This window comes from Dermochelys coriacea, chromosome 2 (genome assembly GCF_009764565.3).
Source record: "Dermochelys coriacea isolate rDerCor1 chromosome 2, rDerCor1.pri.v4, whole genome shotgun sequence".
Lineage (NCBI taxonomy): Eukaryota > Metazoa > Chordata > Testudines > Dermochelyidae > Dermochelys > Dermochelys coriacea.
The window spans coordinates 96,043,473-96,066,719 of NC_050069.1; the positions used below are offsets into that span (position 1 = coordinate 96,043,473).

The following is a 23,247-nucleotide window of genomic DNA, read 5'->3' on the forward strand; positions in this document are numbered from 1 at the left end:
GATAGTCTAAGAATTATGGTATGTCTCCACAGCAGTTGATAGTGTGCTTCCCAACACTGGTACAGACATGCACTAGGTCTGCTTAAGCTAGTGCACTAATAGCAGCAGTGTGGCTATGATAGCACAGGCAGCAGCTTGGGCTGGCCACCAAGTACAGATCTGCCCGACCCCCTGGCTGTGTTCTCAAATGGATACCCTGAGCTGCTGCCCAGGGTGCTATGGCCACACTGTTATTTTTTGCACGCTAGCTCAAGCAGAGCTAGTGCATATCTGTCTACCCAGGCTCCCAGCTGCTGTGGAGACATACCTTTAGTTACCAACCTGGTAGAAAAAAAGAGCCATGCATCAGTGTGTACAGCTGCTTACTGCACAGAAGTGGTCAAAAAAGCACATAATATTTCTACTGCATTAGGAAGGGATAGATAATAATATGAGAAAAGGATAAGTCACTTCTCATTTTGTGAGTACTGAGCCTGATTCATAATTGCATTGTTCCAGTTTCATGCCAGTGTAATTCCACTAAAATCCTACACTCATGTAGTGTCCAGTCAACCAAGTGCACAGTATTTTGTTTGCAGAGTTCATTTCTCAACAGAAACATGTTGACTTGGCTGCTGGCAGAGCATTCTCTACAATGACCTCTCCCCTTTGAAATTATCTGCCCCACCCCCTGACCTTCCAGGCACACTACAAAGCATGTATGTGGTGAGGAGCTTTAGGAACCCTGTTGCCTGGCTAGGTCCTGCATCCACTGTCACAGCATGAAAGATTAGGAAGGGAAGCTCCCTGACATGGCGATAAAAATATGTAGGTGGTACAGCCATCAAGCTTGAAGTTTCCCTTTCAGAGGGGTAGAGTCACAGACTCCACCCCATCCTTGAGAGCTCTTAACTCTTTTTGGATGTCACGAACATCACTGTTTCTTTTTGCCCTTTCTTTCCTGCTCCCTGTATAGGCTATTCCTGCATAACAGACTAGTTAGAGAACTGATCGGTTCTGAAATATTGGATCCTATGTTCCCCATTTTTAAGTCCATACATACCAGAAAGAGAAGGCCCAAGTTTTTCTTACATTTAATCTCTGAATCCAAAACAATGAATGCAGACTGCACCGTATCCCCCAAATACAGATGAAAAATTGACATCCTTTAGTTTTCTATAAAACTTTTGATCTAAGTTGTTCCATTGAGCTTACAGCATTGCTAACATCAGTACCAAACCCAGAAAGAGAGAGACTGAGTTAGGAAAGCTCCCTTTCTGTCATGAAACAAGTAAAGAAAGAGAGAACCTTTCAGTTTCTTTTCAAGTGGGACATAGATTTCACACCTGTCACAGTTTTATTTTGTTTGTGTCTCTCTAGACTCTCAAAAACTGAACACTTGGGGATCATTTCTTAGGGCTTGTCTTCACTTTAGCTCAAGTGTTGCCCTCAGCCTCATTCCTATCCATACGTGCATATCTGTAGCTTGAGTTACTTGAGCTAGCCAGCCTATCAGAATTTATGGATTAAAGCATGAGTGCTGCTGATGCTGCAGCTAGTAATACAGTGGGGACTCAGCTACTCTGTGGTGCTAATCTAATCACTCTGTGCACTTTGAATGTTGTTTGTAGGGTTGTCAACTTTGGTTGAATGAATTCTGAGAGGTTTCATCACATGACATTATCTTTAATTGAAGATTATTCTTTAATTCCTGGAGACTCCAGGACAATTGTGGAGAGTTGGTAACCCTAGTTGTTTGATCAATCTCTTTTGAGCTAGGCTAACTCACAAAGAGTTAACTTGAGTGTAGATAACACGTGCTCACATTACAGTGAAGACAAGCCTCTGGTTGCAGCTGAGGTCTGCTTTGTGAAATTGAAGATAAGGAGCAAAGCTGTCTATCCATCTCTAGGAAAAAGAGAGAGAATAGTTCTTATTCTAAACCCATTTAATCCTTGGTCCCTTTGATGAAGTTGCCAAAGTGTGCTTGTTTTGAAGGTGGCTTTGCTGATGAGAACCTTGTCTTCCGTGAAATATACTGTCACCATCATCTAATTTTTTATATCCTACTAAACAGCCACCGGATTTAAGTAAATTTCAGACCATGCCTACCTGAGTCACATACAAACCAAAGTCCTACCGATTAAAAATCTTTCCATCAAGTAAAGCCTACTCAGCCCATTGTTATCAATCAATGGAATAAAATAAAATCCATTTTCAAAATAAACCCAACCCTGCATTTTTTGACAATTTAAGTAACAAGCTAATTAGGTCCCAATCCTGCAAACACTTGTGCATATGCCTGATTAAAATAAGACTGCTCATGGTCGAAAAGTTAAACATGTGTAAGTATTTACAGGAGCAGTGTCTTATTTTGGGGGGAAAATTACTCTGAAATACAGCTATAATCCTATTTTAATATACAGAATATTAGGGATATTCTCTCACACTCTCCTCTCTCTTTTACCGCCAGGGTGGTGCACAGAGAACAGAAACTGGCTGCATCTCCCTAAATGGGGATTCCCTTTGCACACTGCAGTGCTCAGTCAGCATGCATGCAACCAGCACCAATACTGCCCTTAACTGCAACCCCGGTGCGGGTAGCATAAAGGGAGTGTAACCAAAGTGTGCTGTGGGTGACTACTACCAACTGGCAAAGCTTAGGGCAGTGCCCAGGCTGCTCAAAGTCCAAAGAGACCACTGCTAGCATAGAACCAGCCATGGAATCTGGGAACTTTAACTGTTGTTCTGGTTATCATCCCTCGCTGCTGCACCCAGTTGAAATGGAAAGTCTGCAGACAGTAGGAGCAGAAAATCTAGACCTATGTGTTTTTGAGCATATATCAATACCCCTTCATATCAAGCTCAAGTAGAACATGCTTTGGGTTTATTATTAATCTGTGTATGTATTTAATAGTGTAAAATATGTGTCCATGTGGATACAGATGGGGGGGAAAACATTTTCCTGCTTCGAAATATTACTATGTTATGAATTGTTTGAAGAGAACATATGAGTTCTGTCAGCATGGCTAAAAACATGTCATCAAGTCCCAAGAGATGGGTTCAAATCTAGTTTTCCAATTTATGAATGTCACTGATAAAACTTTATATGCATTGGTGAAAGAATTCAGCACGTTGGGAACATTTTCTAATTTTATACACTAGGAACAAATAGAGAACTGGAGCAGAACTGGTTCATACAAAGGGTAATAAATCCACAGAGTAAGATACAAGTATATGTGAATAAACGGAAGCGTATAAATGAGTTCAAGAGACTCCTAGCATAGAATTATTTCTAAACAAGGAAGTGATTGATGGATATGATGAAAAGGTGAGAAGTTGAACCATGGGAATAAAGTAAACCATAAAAAAGTATGCATGCTGAGCTTAATGGGCATTTTATACTTCAGAAATGTCTTATGTTCACTAACCTCTGATAGAATTTATCAGTTTAGTTTGATCTTACTGCAGGGTGCTCTGTAGCAGATTTTTGCCACTGTTGCCCATTGCTTCAGTAATACCTATTAGCTGAAAAATGCATTGGTGTCGTTATTTCCCATAAAAGATGGTACCTTATCCTGTGGATTGTATATAATGTTTAAATAAGAGTTTCAGCCTTAAAGAAAACATATGTCTTAGTTTTACTGGGAGACTCATGGGTCTTCATCTGATGTTCCAAAAATATTTATATGCAGGGTGCCTAAAGTGTCCTGGCTGACATTTCTTCAGTCAAGATATAAAGAGTTTTATAATGACAAAATGTCTGTGCAAGTCATATTGCTATCTTAATACAAAGTGCCTTGTACAGCCTCGTTTCACTGTCACTATGTATTGAGTGTGTGTTTTGTTCTAACCATAGTATGAGGATGAAGCTTGTCAGGTTTTATATGAGGTTTATGCGTTCGCAAACCAGTCTAGCTAATGCAAAAACTTGTGCAAAACTTCCGCTCTGGCCCCTTGAGGTGCTTGAGGAGTGTAAATGCAGGGAGTGGGCACTTGTGCTCTCTCTGTCTCTCCTTGTCTTCCCTCTTTGAGGGCTGTGGGGGAAAGGAACGTAGCTCACCCTTTCTTCATTTCTTCTCCACTGCTCCAGGTGCAGCTTTTCCATCCCAATTGGAGCCAACCAGAATGTTGAGTGCTTGATATCTTGTAACCTTTAAACATGTTGCCAATAAAACTCTGGGCATTTGCTTTTGAAAATACGGTCCCCTTACTGAGCCTACTGTCATTTAATTACGGTGAGTTTTAGTGTTGATTTCAGTGAGGGTCAGAGCAGGCCCAGAAGAACAAACGTATATTAGTCAGATCCAGTTATATAGACTGAATTGTCTGGTTGCCATTTGTTTGTATTTCATTTGAGAGTTTTCATGCTCACTTAACCCTCTGGGCTTCTTGGCCCTTTATGTTAAAGGACTTGTTCACAGAGGCCAAAGCTACAATCAAGAGGGACACTTGGCAAACAAAGGCAGGAAACGCTGTCAGCCTGTCTCTCTAGTCTGTCACAGTTTCACTAAATATTTCAGTGCCAGTTGTACCAGTTCAGCATGGTCACTGTGTAAAAGGATGGGAAAATCTCACAGGCTTATTTGAGTAGGCATCCCAACATGTAATGGTCATTTATCTGAGCAGCTCAACCTATTTGATCTGGATATCAGAGCTTTCTGAAAGGAAACGGAATGCTCTTTATTCTGTCTGTCTAGGACAGTGGGAGAAAAACTTCCCTCTCAGCACATGCATGAACTTACTAGGTGTTCAGTGGTCTGGCCCTGATCCAACAATGTATTTTAGCATGGATTTACCTTTAAGCACATACATAGTCGCATTGACTTCAATGGCACTATCTATGTGCTTAAAGTTAAACTCATGAGAGAATGCTTTGCTGAATCGGGGCCAGAGTACAGGATCGAATCCTCTTTCTCTTTATGATATTGACCTAATGCAAGAAGTTCACAGATATGTGCATAATTGAATTAAAAGGTTATCCACCCTCTCCTTAACAAGCCCAACCCCACAAAATGGTGCAGCTCTAGTCTGAGTTCTGAGTGAAGTCTTGTGTTAACACTTATTTAAACCATCTTGAATCACCTGAACAGCAGACTACTTTTGTTTCTTCTTCCAAAGGCTTCTCTGTTTTGTATAGCTAAAAAAATTAACTACAGTTCTACTCTTAGGTTTACCTCATGGCCTATTTCATTTACAAAAATATGGATTTATAATTCTTGAGAAACTTCCCAGCTATATTGAAAGTGAGGACATTAGAACTCCAGCAGCATCTTATCCAACCCTGGCTGGGACTCTTCTTTCTTATTTTGATCATCTGGTATTTTATAACTCATGAGACAGAGATTAAAGTTGGTGTTGTGAATAAAAATAATTTGCTAATGCACATTCTGCTTTCTGCAATATTCCGATAACAAAGCCTAGCTTAGTATGTAACAGATTCCACATAACTCCAATGCCGGGATCCTCATTAAATGAATGCATATTTTACAGATTGGACCAGCTGTAAAATTTTACAGATTGGACCATTCATATTCATTTTCATATGAATAGGTAGCTAATAAATGATAGAAAGCTCTTGAAGGATATAAATCATTCTAGTAAGGAAATCCAAAGGAACAGGCAATGTTAAGTGTTTAACGGTATTACACTGCCTGCTGCGGTATATTGTGACAACATGAAACTTGTGAACTTGAGTTGGGTATTCAAAGAGCAGAAACTCTTGATCTTCTTCTTCACTACAAATGTGAGGGAGCTGCTGGCAGAACATTCTCTGTAATGGCCTCCTACCTCCCACAAAGTCAGAAATAGACCCAATTTGTTGACTTTTCAGGCACATTGCTAAGACCAGCTGTTTGAATAGTCATCGGCAAAGGACTGAGGCACCTGAGATTGGAATTTGTATATTGTTGGAAAGTTTGTGTTGTTTTAAACTATATTAGTCATATGACTGGATCAAATAAAGTTCAGTAATATGGGAGAAAGAAATGCTTCTGGTTTGGTCAAGTTTTACTTTCTATCTTTGATATTTGTTATCTGCATAGCAAAGGAGCCCAGAGCCGAGGATTTGATATACGACTGAATCTGAATAAATAAATACAGTATTTGTAAATCGAAGATATGCAGATAATTGCAGTGCTAGATGCCAATGCTCTACCACACCTGAATTGTCAGATCTCTAGACTTCAGTCTTCAACCATCAATTTCACAAAGAATACCTTTTCAGACTCAAACTATAGCTATATTTAGCTATAAATACAATTATTTTTGAAAGAAATCTTTATATTTTTTTTTATTTTATTCTCTGTGTTCTTGTCAATTTTCAATCCAAATTCCTAGTCTAAATATCAGCCAATCAGACATTCTATCTACATGGCCTATTGCTACATTCCAAGTATTATTTACTTGATTATAAAGCCTGGTTTGATGGGATACAATCACTATTCTGTTCTCAATTACTCTTTGAATGTTGTATTACTCAGACACCCATTTAGATGATGTAAATGACCTAATAGGTTAGTATTCTACCATGGTGATAACTGAACTCAAATGTCAAAGCATACTTATAAACAAAATCTGCCTTTTTGCTTCACTGAAATTATGATCCAAAAACATAGGAGTATTATCTATGGCAGTTGGTTGTTTCGTATTTCTTTCACTTACATGACATAGCTATATGTCTCTAGACACATATTTGTTATATAGGGACATTTCAAGATTTTCTCTACAATACAGTGTAAAGCAAAACTGACAATGAATGAACAAAATGACATTAAATATAAAACACAGCAGATTGTTATTGTATTTTGTTTTTACCATAATGTGAACTGAAATATATTTTGATTGTGGGGGAAAGTTCTGAGTGAGGAAAATGTCTGTCTCTATTTGTTAACTTGATCATATTTAATTTACTTTTGTTTAAAGTCCTTTAAGTAACATTTCATTGTTCTATGACTAAAAACATATATCTCTTATCTGGTCAGTCCTGTCCTCATAAAAATAATTGTTTGCAGATTATAACCTATAAGTACTTTTGAAACACTGAACCTGATTCTATTAGTTTAATATAAGATATAGATTTGGTTCTAAACTCAAATCTCTCTCTTTCTTTCTCTGTCTCCCACATGCATTTTTGAAATGGCACCAATTACTTTAAAATTTGAACACTTCCTAAAGAGATGGAAGCCAAAAATTTACAATTAGCCCATGGTCTGATTTTCCTTCTCATTTGCCCTGAGGTAGTCAGACTAATTTTTGGTTCTAAATTTTTCTGCTTATTTTTTGTTTAGTTTTATTTCCTCCTTCTCTCTTCCCTCTTGTCTCCATTGCTTTATGCTCCTCTTCCTCTTAATTCTAATTCATGTGATCATAATCTCCAGTGGATGAGAGAGCCCTGTCTCCCACTCTCCCAAGCTTCACCCTTGAGGTTGTTAATGTCTTAATTCCTGAGCAACAGGGCTGTTGAGAGAGAGATTATTGTCACCTAGAGATATGTGTTGTCTGAAATGCCCATGACCAGTTCTGTGGAGTGTCCTGAAAATTAGGATCACGATTTTGAAACTGACATTATTTTCTGTGTCACATTGTCATGAGCAGATCAGCAGAATGAGATTCTCTGAACTGCTAGAATTTTTTGGGGAGGGAGGCTGCTGCATTCTGGACTGACTGAGGCTTTTGTAAAGTTGAAGTGCACATTCCATTGGATAATATGGTGCAGTAATCAGCTTGGTGGTCAAAAAGCGTGGACTGCAGTGACAAAGCAATTATCTGAAAGGATGAGGCTCAGTCTTTTAACCTGTCTCACGTGGAATAAAGTGTTTTTCACAGCTGGAGGTAGTTGAGATTCCAGCAATTATGAGAAGTCTGAAAGGGACTCTAAGGGAAGAGTGATTTGACAACTTGGTGACAGACTCTTGATAAAGAGTAATGTGATGTTAGCATTCTGGTCTTCAAAATATTTTACTCTCCCCTAGCCAACATCATCCCTATGCCCTGTCTTACTGGGATTCATCTTCAGCCAACAGTGTTTTATTCAGATCTTCCAGGCACTGGTAATTATGGAATTCTGTGGAAATGATGGAAGTGAAGCACACAGATAGGCATGAGTATGTCAGTAGCAGCTGCCAGTGCCACCTCATAGAATCTGACCAATTTTCCACTTCTCAGCTCTTCAGATGGGCATGGTTTTTTATCTGGCTCCATGGTGAGCCATAAAAGGCAGAATCTTTTATTTCCTTGTTTTGTTTTGATCTCTGCTTTGAGGAGGTAGTGCTCTATCAGAAGAAGGGTTTGCTCCTACCTTTTCTGATGTCTGCTTCTAGGCTAAGGATCCAGCCTGGAGTCCGATCAGCTATGTGAGTTGCACATAAAGTCACATGTTGGAAATCTATCAGTGGACTGAGGGGACAAGAAAATTTGGTCCACTATATCTGAGGTGTTGCCAACATGGATATTAAAGTTTCCTTCGTCACTTATCCTGTGGACACCATCAATGAGTCAGAAATGTTATCAAATCCTCTGCGAGGTCTTTGTTGTCTAGGGAATCTGTAAGCAGTATGTCTATGTTAGTATTATTGTGTCTTCTTAATATATCTTGCATTACTTGGAACACAAGCTTTAGGAAGATCTGGAGTAATTCTTTGTTAGGATCCCTCAAAATGACCAACAGCAGATTGAGATTCTTTTATCTACCTCACTACTGCTACATACAAGCACATGAAGCTGAACTGAGGAAGGAGTTTCTACCTTAAATGAAGGTCCATACTTTGGTGGGTTTCATTCACAAGATAAATATTATTGTGAGGATCTAATTAAAATATACTATAAAATATTTGCAACTTCAGTGATTTTCTTCAAGAGTGAGAGCAAATGGGAATAACAAATGTGACAGGGCCGCGCCAGAGGGCTACAGGAGAGTAATAGAAGGCAGACATATTATTCCCAGGTTAAGTAGGTCCCTTTTCCCTGGGTAAGGTAACAGAGAAGGTTCCAGAACAATCAGGAATCTTCTGGAGACAATTAAGCCAAATAGGCTTATTAGAACACCTGCAGCCAGTCAAGAAGCTTTTATAATCAATTAAGGCAGGCTAATCAGAGCACCTGGGTTTAAAAAGGAGCTCACTTCAGTTTGTGGTGTGCGTATGAGTAGCTGGGAGCAAGAGGCGCTAGAAGCTGAGAGTGAGAACGTGGACTGTTGGAAGACTGAGGAGTACAAGCATTATCAGACACCAGGAGGAAGGTCCTATGGTTAGAATAAAGAAGGTTTTGGGAGGAGGCCATGGGGAAGTAGCCCAGGGAGTTGTAGCTGTCGCACAGCTGTTCCAGGAGGCACTCTAGACAGCCACATTCCATAGGGCCCTGGGCTGGAACCCGGAGTAGAGGGCAGGCCCGGGTTCCCCCCAAACCTCCCAACTCCTGGTCAGACACAGGAGTCATCGACCTGGACTGTGGGTTCAGAAAAACAGCCAAGCTGAGGGCTGCCGTTAAGCTCCAAGGTGAGTAAATCCACCAATAAGCGCAAGACCCACCAAGGTAGAGGAGGAACTTTGTCACACAAAGTAACCTGAGAGGACTAAAAAAACCAAAACCAAACAAAAAGTCAACCCTTTTTAGAAAGGCTACCACAGGCTACTAGTACAAAACATGAGTTAAAAGCATACCACTTTAGGCTTTGTTCACACAACAGCAGAGACAAAAATGATACTTGTTCATTCTCTTTTTGGGTGACTTTGCATATGGGATATGGTATGCACAAAGCAAATGTTCAGGTAGGGTTCATGGGCAAGACAGAGACTTGCCCATAAAGTTCCCCTTAAAAGGTTATATTTAAAATATTTCTATAATTTTTTATTACTTCATTGTTAAAATAGCTGTATTAACCTGAGTAGAATGTTCAACCTATGCCATCCAGTTTACCTTGGGTATCTTTATTGTGCACAAAGTTTGTATTTAGTAACATAACATGAAGTAAACTAAGCATATTGTTTTTATTATTTTTCTTTTGTATGCAAAAAATTAAACAGAAAGAGTCTGAATCACTCATACTGTCATCAAACGCATAGGATTCAGAACATTTGCATTGTATTCTACAGTGTTAAGGAAACATCTCCTATATAATAACTATCTGCTGCATTTATATTCCTTTAGCATATCTTTGTTATTTCTAGTCCTTTGTTTTTTTACTTCTTGTTAAATCTGAAATGGGAGTAATTAATTGCATGTTCCACATGAGTCTACCACAACAACCTTGGGAATCAGAAAATAAATGGCCTACAATTTCCAAGCCATGTCATCAAAATTATTTTACTGCAACGTGATGTTCCTTGTGCCATTCTAATAAAGATCACCACATTTCATGCACATAAAACTATACTGACAATCAATCCTACACACTCTGGGTTTCCCTACCTGTTGTTCACTTTCTGTAATACCTTTGGATACCTACATTAACTTATTCTATGGTACAAAAACTGCTTGAATGCTTAAGCTTTTAACAAATGAGCCAAATTTCCAAATAGAAACTTAATCAAGGGAAGGGCAAACCCTTTTGATTGTGATCATTGAAAGGAAATGGTGACTGGGTTTTTCAGCACCTGGCTTAGATTACCTTTTATAGAAATTTCAATGACTGCTTTGAGAACATCCATCACTAGTTATAGTTCTTCACCTGATATTCAGGGATAATATTGAAGAGACCGTGGAGGGGCATGAGGGCCAAATTCTCACTTTTGAAATAGATTATATGTATTTTTGTCTTCAGACATTGACACAATGGCCTTGGTAAACTAATAATCTCTGACAAATGAAGAGGAAAGGAATGAGACTACAGCATTGGTGGCAAAAAAACAAACAAAAAAACCCACCTTCCAAATATGACAGATTGCCAAACAGAGAGAGACTTTCTATGTTTTCTAGATCACTGATGTAGTAGAGGCAAAAAGTAAGTGTCTCCTACACTTCTTTAAAGTCTAGACCATTAGAATTAATAATTCTAGTGAATGGCGTAGTGACTCTAGACCAGTAATACTCAGACTGCGGCTCGCAAACTGCAAATAGCTCTTCAATGCATCTTCTGTGGCTCTTTGCAGCATATAATAATTAAATCACATAATGTTTTAATATCAACCAGGCTAAGTTATTAACCAATCAGGACAATTTTATTACATTGTTAATAAATTATGTTATCAACTTCACTAAGTTATTAACTTATTTGCTGTGAGTATAATATATACATAAAATATTATATTATATTTAGATAAACTAAATATTTTTCCTGCCATACTATTTAAATATGAATTAAAGAACTTTGGGCTGAGAAGGTAACTGGAAACTAAGTGAGTTCTTAAAAGTGTCCTGGTAAAGGGAAACTGAGGCAAGTGGTGGGCATAGTACTACATCTCCCACGGGAAGGCAGAACACAGGCTGTTATCAAACAAAGAGGGGTTATGCCCTTGCTAAATAAGCTAATATTAATGTTAATGACTCTATTAATTACCACCCTGAAACTTCCCTTTCTGTTTCTGGACAGTCCATCATTGGATAGCTTCGTCTTCATGTGAATTATTCTAAATTTCTTTGTACTTATCAGTTTCATGGTTTCAAGTTTGGTTTTGGTTTTAAAAACTTCACTAATTTGATCAAAGGTCAGATGTTCCTATTGACTTTAATTGCTCTGCCATTGGCCTATTGATACTTCCGATGACAAGATATTGCTAACTCAGCTGAGAGATCCGACAGGGATGTGAAAGATTAGGAGTTGCTCCTCAGTGGCTTTGTTCCTTTCTTTTTGTGATTGTAATGAGGAGAATGTAGCATTACTAACCACATTTATGAGATTTTTAACAATAATATATTTAGGGTTTTCTTTATTTGCCTGGCCATGTTACCCTGAAGACCTGCTGGATGCTGTTCTACCACCTCTCTTCCTTTTCATGTAACACTATAGGGGAGACTTTGTGTAATTTGGAATGTGAGTAGGCTTGATTCTCAGCTGGTGTGAATCAGGTCCAATGACTCTTAGCTCTTCCTCCACTTATTGTGACATCTGGATGATGCATTTTCCTTATTTTTCCAGTGCCTAAGAATGAGATGGCTAATGTTTAGTCTGAATACTAATCAGCTGATCCTGGTCAGCAGACGGAAAGCAATTAAAACCTTCCCCTTGCAACTAAAGATGTCTCTTCTAATGCAGAAATACAGACTTCACAAAATTATATTTCACGGTAAGCTTATGGTAATTGAGTTTTAGCAGCTGTAGCATAACAATGCCTTTTCTTCAATGTGGAGGCAACATAGCACGTTATTATATACAATGGATTTTTTTCAGATAGGGTTGTGGTATATAGACTGACTAGATGTTAAAAGTTTTCACAAATATAATACTGCAAATGAACAGTCACAATGGGGATGACAGCAACCCTTAAGAATTGTTACAGCAAAAAGTATATATTGTTATACCCAGGGTTCACCAAACGGTGCTGTTACACATAGTCTTACAAGTTCTTCTTAGTATGTGAGCCAGGATTTAAAGTTGGAAGAAATAATATATTGTTGTTAGCTGTGATGTTATAGCTTTTCTTGGGAATTTGTGCAAGGAGCAAAGGATTCTGCTCTCTGTTTTAGTCTCTTGAACTACAGTCAATTCTCCAGGTAGAGTTGGTCCCAGCAAACTGGGCAGTAGTGGCTGGGCTAAGATGCCTGGAAAAAGAGAATTGCCTGTGTGCTGTTGATGCCTCCTCTATTCCAAAAGTGGTGTATATTCACCACAAATCAAGTTGTACTAAAAATATGCATAGACCCAACATCACTGGAGCCTTGCAGGGCAATTTCTTATTGGAGAAGAAATTGGATATCTGCCACTGATCAGTGGAGAAGCAACAATATTTAAACTTGACATGAACATCATTTAATTTGTTGAAACCATCTTTAAGATACTTCATCTGAACTCACTGTTCACATTGCCATTGTTTAAAGTATGTTGTTTTACCACAGTTGACTATCCCAAATTTTAATAAAACAAACAAAATACGTTGTACAACTGTGAGAGCTGATTTGAAAAAAAAAGTTTGTCTTTTTGTATAAATATGTATGTAGCATTAGGTAAAATATATATTTAACATTTTCAAATCTGTTATATATTTGACAGGTCTCAATATTTGCTTTACAGCTGTTGTGGTATATTAAGTAACTGTGTTTGTCCAAATTTTGAAAACACAGATTTACACAATGGAATAGCCACATGCACTCTTAAAGTAGAAAGTTTTAAGATATTGCAATACTTTGCATGAACCTTTCTTTATTTGTGGATCATTGACCTGGTTGACTGAAAAGGCAATGGGCTCAAATTGCTTATGGTCTGTCACATCAACCTGGTTGTGATGCACATGAACCAAGTGCTGTTCTGTGTACTTATGAATCAGGCAAAATGCTCAATTTAAGCCAATGTTTTTGCCTGAGTAAGAGTGTAGGATTAAGCCTGACATCAACAATGTATAGGATTATTAAAAGTTCAGGTGGGATCAACTGTGCAATTTTTATGTCCATAGGATGAGTAATTCTTTGTGCTATGGTAATACCTGTTGGCTCCAACAGAGATCAGAGCCCCATTGTGCTAGGCACTGTACAAATACACAGCAGGCCCATGCTCTGAAGAACTTGCAGTATAAATAGGCAAGACACACAAAACATGTAAGTGGAAACAGGAAGTGACTTGTCCTAGATTACACAGAAGATCAGTAGCAGAACCAGGAATGGAACTGAGGTACCTTGACTCCTAGTTCAGTTCCCTAGCCAACAGATCACACTGATTTTCACCCTTACTTGGGTGAACTTCATTATGTGAAGTAAGTGATCACCTTTTTTTACACATACAGGGTTAGTTTTGATTCTCCTTTAGGGAAAAAAATGTTGGGTTTTAGGCTGCAATATTCTTTCTAGAGTCAACAAACTCCTCAGGGCAGATATTGTCTTCCTGTCTGCATGTCCAATACTTAGAAAAGCAGGGAGCAGATCCAGAAAGGATTATATACCAATAATAGCTGAATACAAGTACATGTTTGTGTTTGGTGGGTTGGTTTGTTTTGTTTTTTAATATTGAATCTGGCAACACAAAAAAACAACTAAACCTGATAAATGTTAGGACCAAATTGACTTCTGGTCTAAACTGGCTCAGCTTCTTTGACTTCATTAGAGTTTCCCCAACTTACACCAGCAAAAAAAAATTTCCTTCGTGGGGTTTTTTTAAGCAAAATCAAAACAAACTACATTTAACAATGATCAAATTGATATAACACTTCAAAATTTGCCTTATTTTTTCTCCTGTGCTGAGATCATAAAGAAGTTTCAATGGGGCAATAACATTTTTAAAGAAATTGAAATTTTTGTGCTCTAATATAACAAGAAAACCAATTATAATGGAGATCATCCACGTTGCACCATAGCATTGAGTACTGACTCTGCAATAAGCTCACTGATTTCTACCACACTATTGGTTTCATAGGATTTTTGCCCTCTGAAGGTCTTACAATGACCACCATGCGCATTAATTTCCATTTTTTCTTCATTTGGGATTTCCTCATGTGGCCTGTTCATTCCTTAAATTCACGCTTATTATGAAGGTTTGCTATCTTGCATAATAGAAAGGAAGATATACTGCATAATAAAATCTGACAAACATAGAAATGACTGTACCACGTTTGTCTGGCTGGATTGTTACACTCTGTATTTAGACACAAATAGTATCTAACAAAATTATTTAAAATCTTACATTAGAGTCCAACACTGTATCCAGTGGCTGAATGTTTGACTCATCAATGACTACCTCTCCACCACATCAACTCAGACACGTAATTTGTATAAATATATCACTTCAGCATTGGGTCAAAACCTTTTGCTAGAGAGCTGATGAGTAAGTGGAATTCTTTAGTGCCTGTGACATCTTATGTGGAAAGGGTAGCTAGAACATGCAAAAACAACCAAAAATCTGAGAAACAAGTTTAGAAAGTGCCTTTACCACTATGTCCCATTTCCCCCTATTTCACAGAGGTGTTTCAAGGCTTAATTAATTGGGCTACATTCTGTGGTAATATAAGCTGGCACAGCTCCACTGACTTTGGAGTTGTACTAATTTACATCATCAGAGGATTTGGCCTGCTGTTCCTAAAGTGCTTTGAGATCCTTAGATGAAAATCATTACTTCTGTATGTATCCATCTTGTAGCACCTGATCTGTAGTTATTCTGTCGATACTCTGACCTCTTGTAGTACAGAGTAGTGCAATGGAGATATCCTCTATTTCAATAGATATCTAAAGAAGAGTACATGACTTTCCCTGCACGCTAACAAAAGGGATTAAAGAGGCATATAAACAGCCTATGATGCAATGTATAAACCCTGCACCAGTGATGAAGGGGTTAAAGACCTGCTGCGGGCAAGGCTGGTCCTGCCTTTCCAGCCCAATCAATCATGTCAAGGATGGAATAAGGATTTAGAAACATGAAGTTCCCAGCAGTTGCTGAGTAGTGGGGTGGGGGAGAGGCCAGATGGCAGTGCTATAGCTCCCAAAGGGGATTCCTGGAAGCCCTTGGGCAACTACCCTCAAGAAAGGCCCTCGGTATCATTCCTCTCTCCCTCCCCCTTCTTCCCCCCCTCCATATACAGGGAAACAGTGACTCTGGTATACTGGCGGTAAAGACAAGTTGTGTAAGCCCCAAGACAAGCTGATTACGTGGTTGGTGCCATTCCCTTCTGCTCCTGTTGGAGTTAGACAATCTGAGAATTGAGTGGGACTAAGAGAGTGGGAGCCAAAAGGCCCATCTTCATTAATCCAAAAAGATTTTTTAAACATTGTGTCATTGGGACTCCTACTTAGGCAGATGGAGGCACCATAAGGACTGCTAAGCACCTCTCTGGTAGGAGATGCCTGTCAGCAGCCTGAGAACTATGACAGAGCTGCATCAGTGGTGGTTACAGTTCAAGGTGGCAACTCCTTGCTCATCTGCATGATAAGGGCAACAGACAAAGAGGGGCAGGCAGAGTGACTCCACAGTTTGGTGTTTTGGCCAGCATAGCTAAGACATGGAGGAGAAGCAACTTGCATCAGGGAAAGAGTTATCATATTACATCTCCCTGGAGCAAGGACAAAGGTTGAGGGATTAACTAGGGACCAAACTGTGACTTTTACAACTCTGTGCTGCCCCTTATTCCGGATTTGTGGTAACTCCATATTCTAGTCCTAAAAAAACCCACTGACCATCTAGGAAAACATTAAACAATATGGTTCAAAGAAAGCATGGAAGTCCATAGAATATGGTCCTATGCCACAATAGGTCAACTATTCCCAACTTTCTCTTCCCTGTATTCTTCGTGATTAAGAAAATGGGCATTAAAATAGGAACTCTGTGTAGGATTTCATCTATACTTGCAGCTTAATCTTATTTTTATTTCCCACTCCTCTTTGTGACATCATAATTGGTCAAGTGGAAACTAGTCTGTCATAAAGGGTTATAATTTTGGGTGAGAATTAAGCAGAAGGATAATAATGAAAGTAGGAATTGGGTCCTTACCTATACCAATGGGATTAATCCTGATGACTAAAGTGAACAAAGTTGGGCCCAGGATTTTTTTCCTGTTTCCATGAAATTGCAAAAATGAGAAGCGTGGAAAATATATGATCAGTATGAAAATGAATTTTAAAAACATTTTTACTCAGTTCCTTGCTCCTGAACTAGAAAATGCCTCCTGTCAAACGTATACTTCCCTACTAATGGATACAGAAACATAAAACTGAATCCTTTAAAATTCTCTATTTTAATGGACCCTGACAGGTGCTGAGCACCTTCCACTCCCAATGAAATCAACATGTCTGCTCTAATGTCTACTTAAATCAATGGAAAGGCTTCTTCAGTGAGTATTGGATCAGGCTCAGTGGGCTCTATTCTTGAGTTGGGATCAATTCCACTTTATACAAGACCCAAGGGAACAGCAGTCAACATTATGACCTCCCCCTTTTCCCCAAAAGCCAGTTCAGCTACTGGCACAAGTCAGAGAAGGCCTATAGCCCATGATTCAATCCTTTGCTGCTTCTGATGTTGGTAATACCTCTACTCTACTTGCTATACATGTGGACTTGGAAGGATTAGGGGATTTTATTGGTAAATATCAGTAGATGTAGACATCACCGCACACACAGACTGACAAATGTTTCCATTAATAATCAAAATGTATAGAGATAAAGGAAGAAAAATGCTGCTGCAGAACTTATTAGGTTGACCTAATGATTTTTCCTTTGTATCTTTTGACATGTAATGTAGACAATTTTGTTTTAACTGATATAAAGCTTTAACTTCTTGAATCACAACCTGTACTGTCATGACATTGCCATAATTTCCTGCAACTAAACAAATTAAACTGATAAAATTTAAAAAATGCTTAAAACCCATAAGTTTGCACAACTGAATTTAAACAGATAAAAATAAGAGCTCCAACATTGGTATGTGTGTAAATTATAAACAAATAAAAACTGGATTCTGCCAAACCTATATGTGCAGCATAGACATATGATACTGTTGCTACATTACACCACCATCAGGATTGGTGGACTATATAAGCTGCTGACTCCTAAGCCATCTTTTGAAGAGTTTGAAAATTAGATGCTGAAAAATTAAAGACGCCAAGATGCATAATTAAAAAATAGTGACTGACTGAGGTATTGAGGTGTGAAACACTATACTATTCATTTATCTTATTTAGTTACAAATATACTTTAATATAGCTCAATACAAGAGATGGTAGCTTGGTAGACCCAAACACTCTTAAAATAAACACAGCCAGTCAGCTTGTGACCCTAGAGAGAGAGGAATTCAAATCAGTGAGGGGGTACAGGAGTGGAAAGGAAAATCTAGAAGAAAGTAGGGCAGAAATAAATAATAAAACAATGCTGGATCTTGAAACCAGGAGGCTACTGGGGTGGAATTCAAGGCATGATTGATGCAAGGGATAGGATGCATCAAGAAGAGGGAACTTAATAAATTGTTAAAGCGGCAGTGTGGCAGAATTGCAGGTGAGGGGAAGAGCAGAGCATAAGAACTATATCGACAGAATGATGGAGACTTGGGAAATGATTCAATGAGCTACTGTGTGCCCTCAATTCAAAAGCCAGTTAACTATGCACAGCACCACATAGAAAACACTCAGTTCCTTGTAGCATTAAGCCTTTGTTGATCAATATCTATGGCAGAAATACCCCAAATAGGTGATCACATATGCCAGGGTTCTCTCCCATTGCTATCTAAACTCTTTTTCTATAAAAATCTATAGATTATTTGAATCATCACCTCCCCTAAATAATATATACAGCAGTGTGATAGTGATGTAACAAGCCCTAGTAAACTCATAGAGCAGGTAAAATTGTACTGCTTCCTATGCCTCTTCCAAAATCATAACTCCCTCCATTGAAAATATACAACCTAAATGAATGTCTGGGAGGAGAATCTACTAATTTAAATTGCCCTCTGTTTTAGAGAGAACAAAAACAGACAAGCAAGTAAAATAATGAATTCCATACCTGGTCTCCCAGTAAAGTCAATTCACCCGTTTGGAGGATTCCTTCTCTGTGTTTCAGTATCTCAGCATTAATTCACTTGTACACCATTCATCACTATCACAGATGGAAGCTATACTAGTATCTGTAGCAGCGGTAATGTGCTTTGGATGAAAGATCTCCCTGTTTCCTGCTAACAATGGCAATTGTTCTACAATCTCAGTATTCAGAGTTGGCCTTTAGTAGTTAGAAACAACGTTCCCAGCTGTGCCGGGAATGAATTTTGCATAAAAACTGGCCAGGCGGCTAAAAACTCAGTGGTATTTATAGTCCATGAGGACCATACTTTTTGAATATGAAACCAATATATGAGTGTATTGTGGTAGTCTTCCTCTTGCTAGACTGCTACTGCTGTATAGTCATATAAATAGACTTCCATCAGAGATTAATCTGGCAATGAATGGCAGTGGCCTATTTCTGCTAGATACCTCGCACAATTTAAATTCCATGGGCCAGATCCTCAGCTGGTGTAAATCTGTGGCATCAAACAATTGTTCTCATATTTGTTTATAGCCCCAATTTACAGTAGTTGATATGGTATAAGGTAGAAGAGACAGAAGGCAGATGACTGACTCCTATTGATAACTTACACTCTGTATCAATGAATGTCGTGTTTGCTGGAGTTTAGCTCTTATTAGCTGCTTTTTGTGATCATTTCTTCCCCTCTGCCCCTTAAGTGAGGTTAGTACTCATGAAAAGTGCCAAACTAACAGCTGTACAGATCCAATTCCTTCATTTGTCCACAAGACAGAAAGCTTCCCATGCTACCTCACTGGTGGCCTTCTTTCTTAAACCACCCAGACTATCAAAACGACTGAGAGGGTATCTCCATTCAACTTTTGGCTTTTCTGTCAATAAGTCTACCATTTAATGCTAACCGGTAGTGACATTCAGTGGTGATTACTTATACAGCAACATAAGTGTTGATGAGGATTCACAGATAAGTTAAAGAAATGGTCCCTAACTGGAGGACCCAGGAATCCCATTGGATTCCTATACACTGCAAATCAACTCACATCAAATAGGCATTCAGAATCCATCTGAGGCAAATGAATTTTGATGACTGAGTAGGATTAAGAACTGTAAGCTAGCACTGAAAAGACAATACTCCTTCTCTTTGTACATAAACATTTTATTTTTATTTTCAGATTGCACCTGTATTCATCGACTTCATTCCAATATTTGGAATATTTGGCCTAATACTGCTCTTACATCACTGATTTTTACATGGTATAACGCCTCTGGCTTCATTTACTGACTTGTATTGATGTGAGAGGAGAATCAGGCCCCTTATCTCAAGGTCTAGTATACTTTCCAAGATGGCTCTTTGTGATGGATATCAATATGATTTTCAATGTCTCCATCCAAATATTTCAATATCTGACCTTTTCCATTGATCAGAGATTGGAAAAACACATTTCTTTTCCTGTACCTTGTATACCCTTTGTATCTAGAGTATTAGTTTATTCATGTATTTGTTGTTCCACCAGCACTTTCACCAAGTGAGGAAAAAAAGTTAAGTTGGAACTTCTGGTTTTAATTTGAATGAAGGAAGATAGCTTATCTCCAGCAGTTCTCACATGGGTTTATGGGCTTTTTATAGTGACCAAAATGGGGGCAGATATTGTGAACATCTGCTAAAAAAAGATTTGATACTTCTTCTTTCTAAAAATATAAAAAACATGTCCTAGTAACTTGAGAGGGAGTTCAATATGGTCCACACCCTCCCCCGCCTCCCCCATATTACATTGCTCTTACTGCATTAGTATCACTGCCCATTCTAACAGCTCTGGGAGGAAAAAAACATTGAGAGGTAATATTAGTTCAACAAACAGACTCAAAGTATAGCTTCCTTTTTAAAAGTTACTGCTCTTGGCTAAGACCATCATCAGAAATAACAAAAGTTGAGCTGTGAAATAAGGGAAATTGTTTGTCAACCTGCCCATGTATCAGTTTTTATGTATCTTCCTTTCATCTCAAGACTATTTTATTCCTTTAAGATATTGTATAGAATAGGTGACATATCGTGCAGCCTTATATATTTGAGATGCAGGGTTGTTTTTTTTTTACTTTGTACTTGTTTTATAGATTATAAAAAAATGGTGAGCACCATTTATCAAGTCATTTGCCAGCCATTACTGCTCAGTGGTATCTGAAATATTTATATTATGTTAGTGCTTTGAGGCACTAACCATGATTAGGAACACATCATGCTAGATGCCGTATATACATATCAGAAGAGTCAGCCCCAGTTCCAAAGAATTTGACAATGACAGTGGGAAGAGAAACAGGGATAGAGTTAACTGATCAAACTGGGAGTAGAAACCGGGCCTCCTGATTCCCAGTCCAGTGCCCTACTGGATCACACAATCAAAAAAATCCACTGAGTTTAAAATATTCTTTATTCAGTTTTGGCCTCTTTTAGGCACCTCTTTTTTTACTTGAATGAAATTAACTTGTAATTTTAACCTAATTACTTATGTACCCAAATTTGCAAATCTTGCACTCCCATTAACATCACTGAAAGTTCTGCATGCAGGCTCAAGCCTTAGGATTTTGGTTTTTTTTCTTATGGGCAATAACAAAGCTCTCATCATGAATGGTTTTGTTTTCTTTCCTGTTCACATTATGAAAGACAAGAATATTGAACTGAAGCACCAAGAGCAGAATTTGGTGTGTGGTGTTTTGAGGCAATGGATTAAATCCAAGGACTAAAAGTCAGTACTATGGGATTTTATTCACAACTATGCCACCACTTGCTCGAGCAACCTTGAAAATTACTTTGGTTAAAAAAAAAATCATATGTGAGCCCCTACCTACAGGTAGGCACCTAAACTGTGGGTTGTCAGTAATCACCACTGAAAATAAGGCCACTTATTTCAGTGGCTAACTGCCTAGTATTATCTACCTTGTCTCTCTTGGATGGCTAAAAATCTTTTATTGGACTGACTTATGTTGGTGGGAGGGACAAGCTTTTTCACTTCACAGAGCTGTTTCTCAGATCGGGAGAAGGTAACTGGAGCATCTGAGCTAAATAAAAGGTGAGACTGCTTGTTAAACATACTAGGTTCTCATCTTTTATTTAGCTCAGACACTTCAGTTACCTTCTCCAGACGTGAGTAAGAGCTCTGTGAAGCATAAAAGTGTGTCCCTTCCACAAACAAAGGCTGATCTAATAAAATATCTTATCCCTCATCTCCTGGGCTGGGATCAACATGGTTACAGCACTTTAGCCACCCAAATCAGAAAATGTTTCTCTGTTACCTGTGTTCCTTGTCTCAGCCATTTGTAAAATGAAGATTTGTGCCCTCCTCAAAGGAGCGTGATGAGGTTTCATTCAGAAATGATTGTAAAATGTTTTGACATCTTCAGATGACAGGAACAAATTAAAAGCATGTAAAATGTGATTAGGATAAATAGCATGGGGCATATTCACCAATCAAAGGGAAGATATTGTATCCCATCTGTTTCATCAGGAATTAATTCAGAACTATTGTCTGACTCCATATCGCTCTGTCCCTACCAGTCCTTGAAACAAATAATAAAAGTTCTCTAACACTTCTGTCCATTCCATCAGAACACATATTTAAAAATCCTCTTGCCAAGGTAACATTATATTGTTCCCTTGACTCAGGCTCCACAACTGTAGCCAGCAGGAAAGATATGACCGTAATAAAGCAAGCATTCTCACCCAAAGTTGTCACAGAATCCGTTCTTTTTTTATCCCCGTATTAAGGATTTAATATAATGGAAAACTATTTGTTATACAGATTGTCATACTCTCTGAGAACTTTGAGCAGACACACTAAGCTATAGTGACAACTCTCAGCAATATTTTGTTCGTGGTGTTCTTGTTTAATAAATGTAGTGCTTTAACAAAATATTACTTTTGTGTTTGGGCTTCTTTTTAGCAGTGTGAATTTGACATGAGATGTGGTCTCTTGAGGAAAACATACTGAGCTGTTGTGATAAAGAACCCTGAAGGACATTGTTGCTAGGAATTGAAGAAATTAAAAACACTCAATATATTTTAAACCTTTGCAGACTATATGTGGGTGTACAAAGTGTGGTTCTGAGTTTGTAATTGTCTTGCATGGAAAAATCAATAACCAGAAAGATTTTAGAGAAAATAACCACGTACATAATTTTATGTTGTGTTTTTGTAAACCTACAGTATGAACACCTTTAATTTCATTGAAATGCATTTGCCTTCCACAGCTCTCTTCCTTGTCCCTTACTCTAACAACCTGACTCTCACACACAGTGGTTTTACACTCGTCATATTCCATTGAGCTCAATTTTTGTCTGTCTAATATCGACTAAGAGCAGTTGAAGGTGTGTACATACAAAGAAGCTGTTTGTGACTTCCCCAATCCTGGGGCAAGGTGTTGGTTATTGTTCAATATTATATCATGTTTGTGGTGTTTGGTTGTTACTATATGTTGTGAAGGCTATTTCTTTATAAGATCTTTAAGTATAAAAAAGGGAAAGCTAGTGTCTACATTGTTTTCCCTTATGAGCCACCAACAAATCGTCCAGCAAACTGACTTCCTAGGTCTGGGCAGTCAGGAGTTTCGGTGTTCAAATGCACTCATTCTCCTTTGAATTTCCTTTTAGTTCTCAGTGTGTAAGAGAGCTGTCCTGCTGAGGTCACCAATAATGATGTCTTGC

The 23,247-nt window shown here is 38.4% G+C and overlaps 1 protein-coding gene across 5 annotated transcripts in view; it reads right to left on the minus strand.

The window, feature by feature from the left end:
• CDH19 (cadherin 19) overlaps positions 1-18,816 on the minus strand; it is a 160,596-nt gene extending 141,780 nt beyond the window's left edge. For 2 of the 5 annotated variants that reach the window (XM_038392793.2, XM_043508162.1), the window contains exon 1: positions 18,541-18,749. The gene's annotated coding sequence lies outside the window, so the exon portion shown is untranslated. Of the gene's footprint in view, positions 1-1,804; positions 1,888-18,540 lie in introns of all 5 variants that reach the window. The other 3 variants (XM_043508160.1, XM_038392792.2, XM_043508158.1) reach the window with 3 other exon arrangements.
• Positions 18,817-23,247: the final 4,431 nt, after the last annotated feature.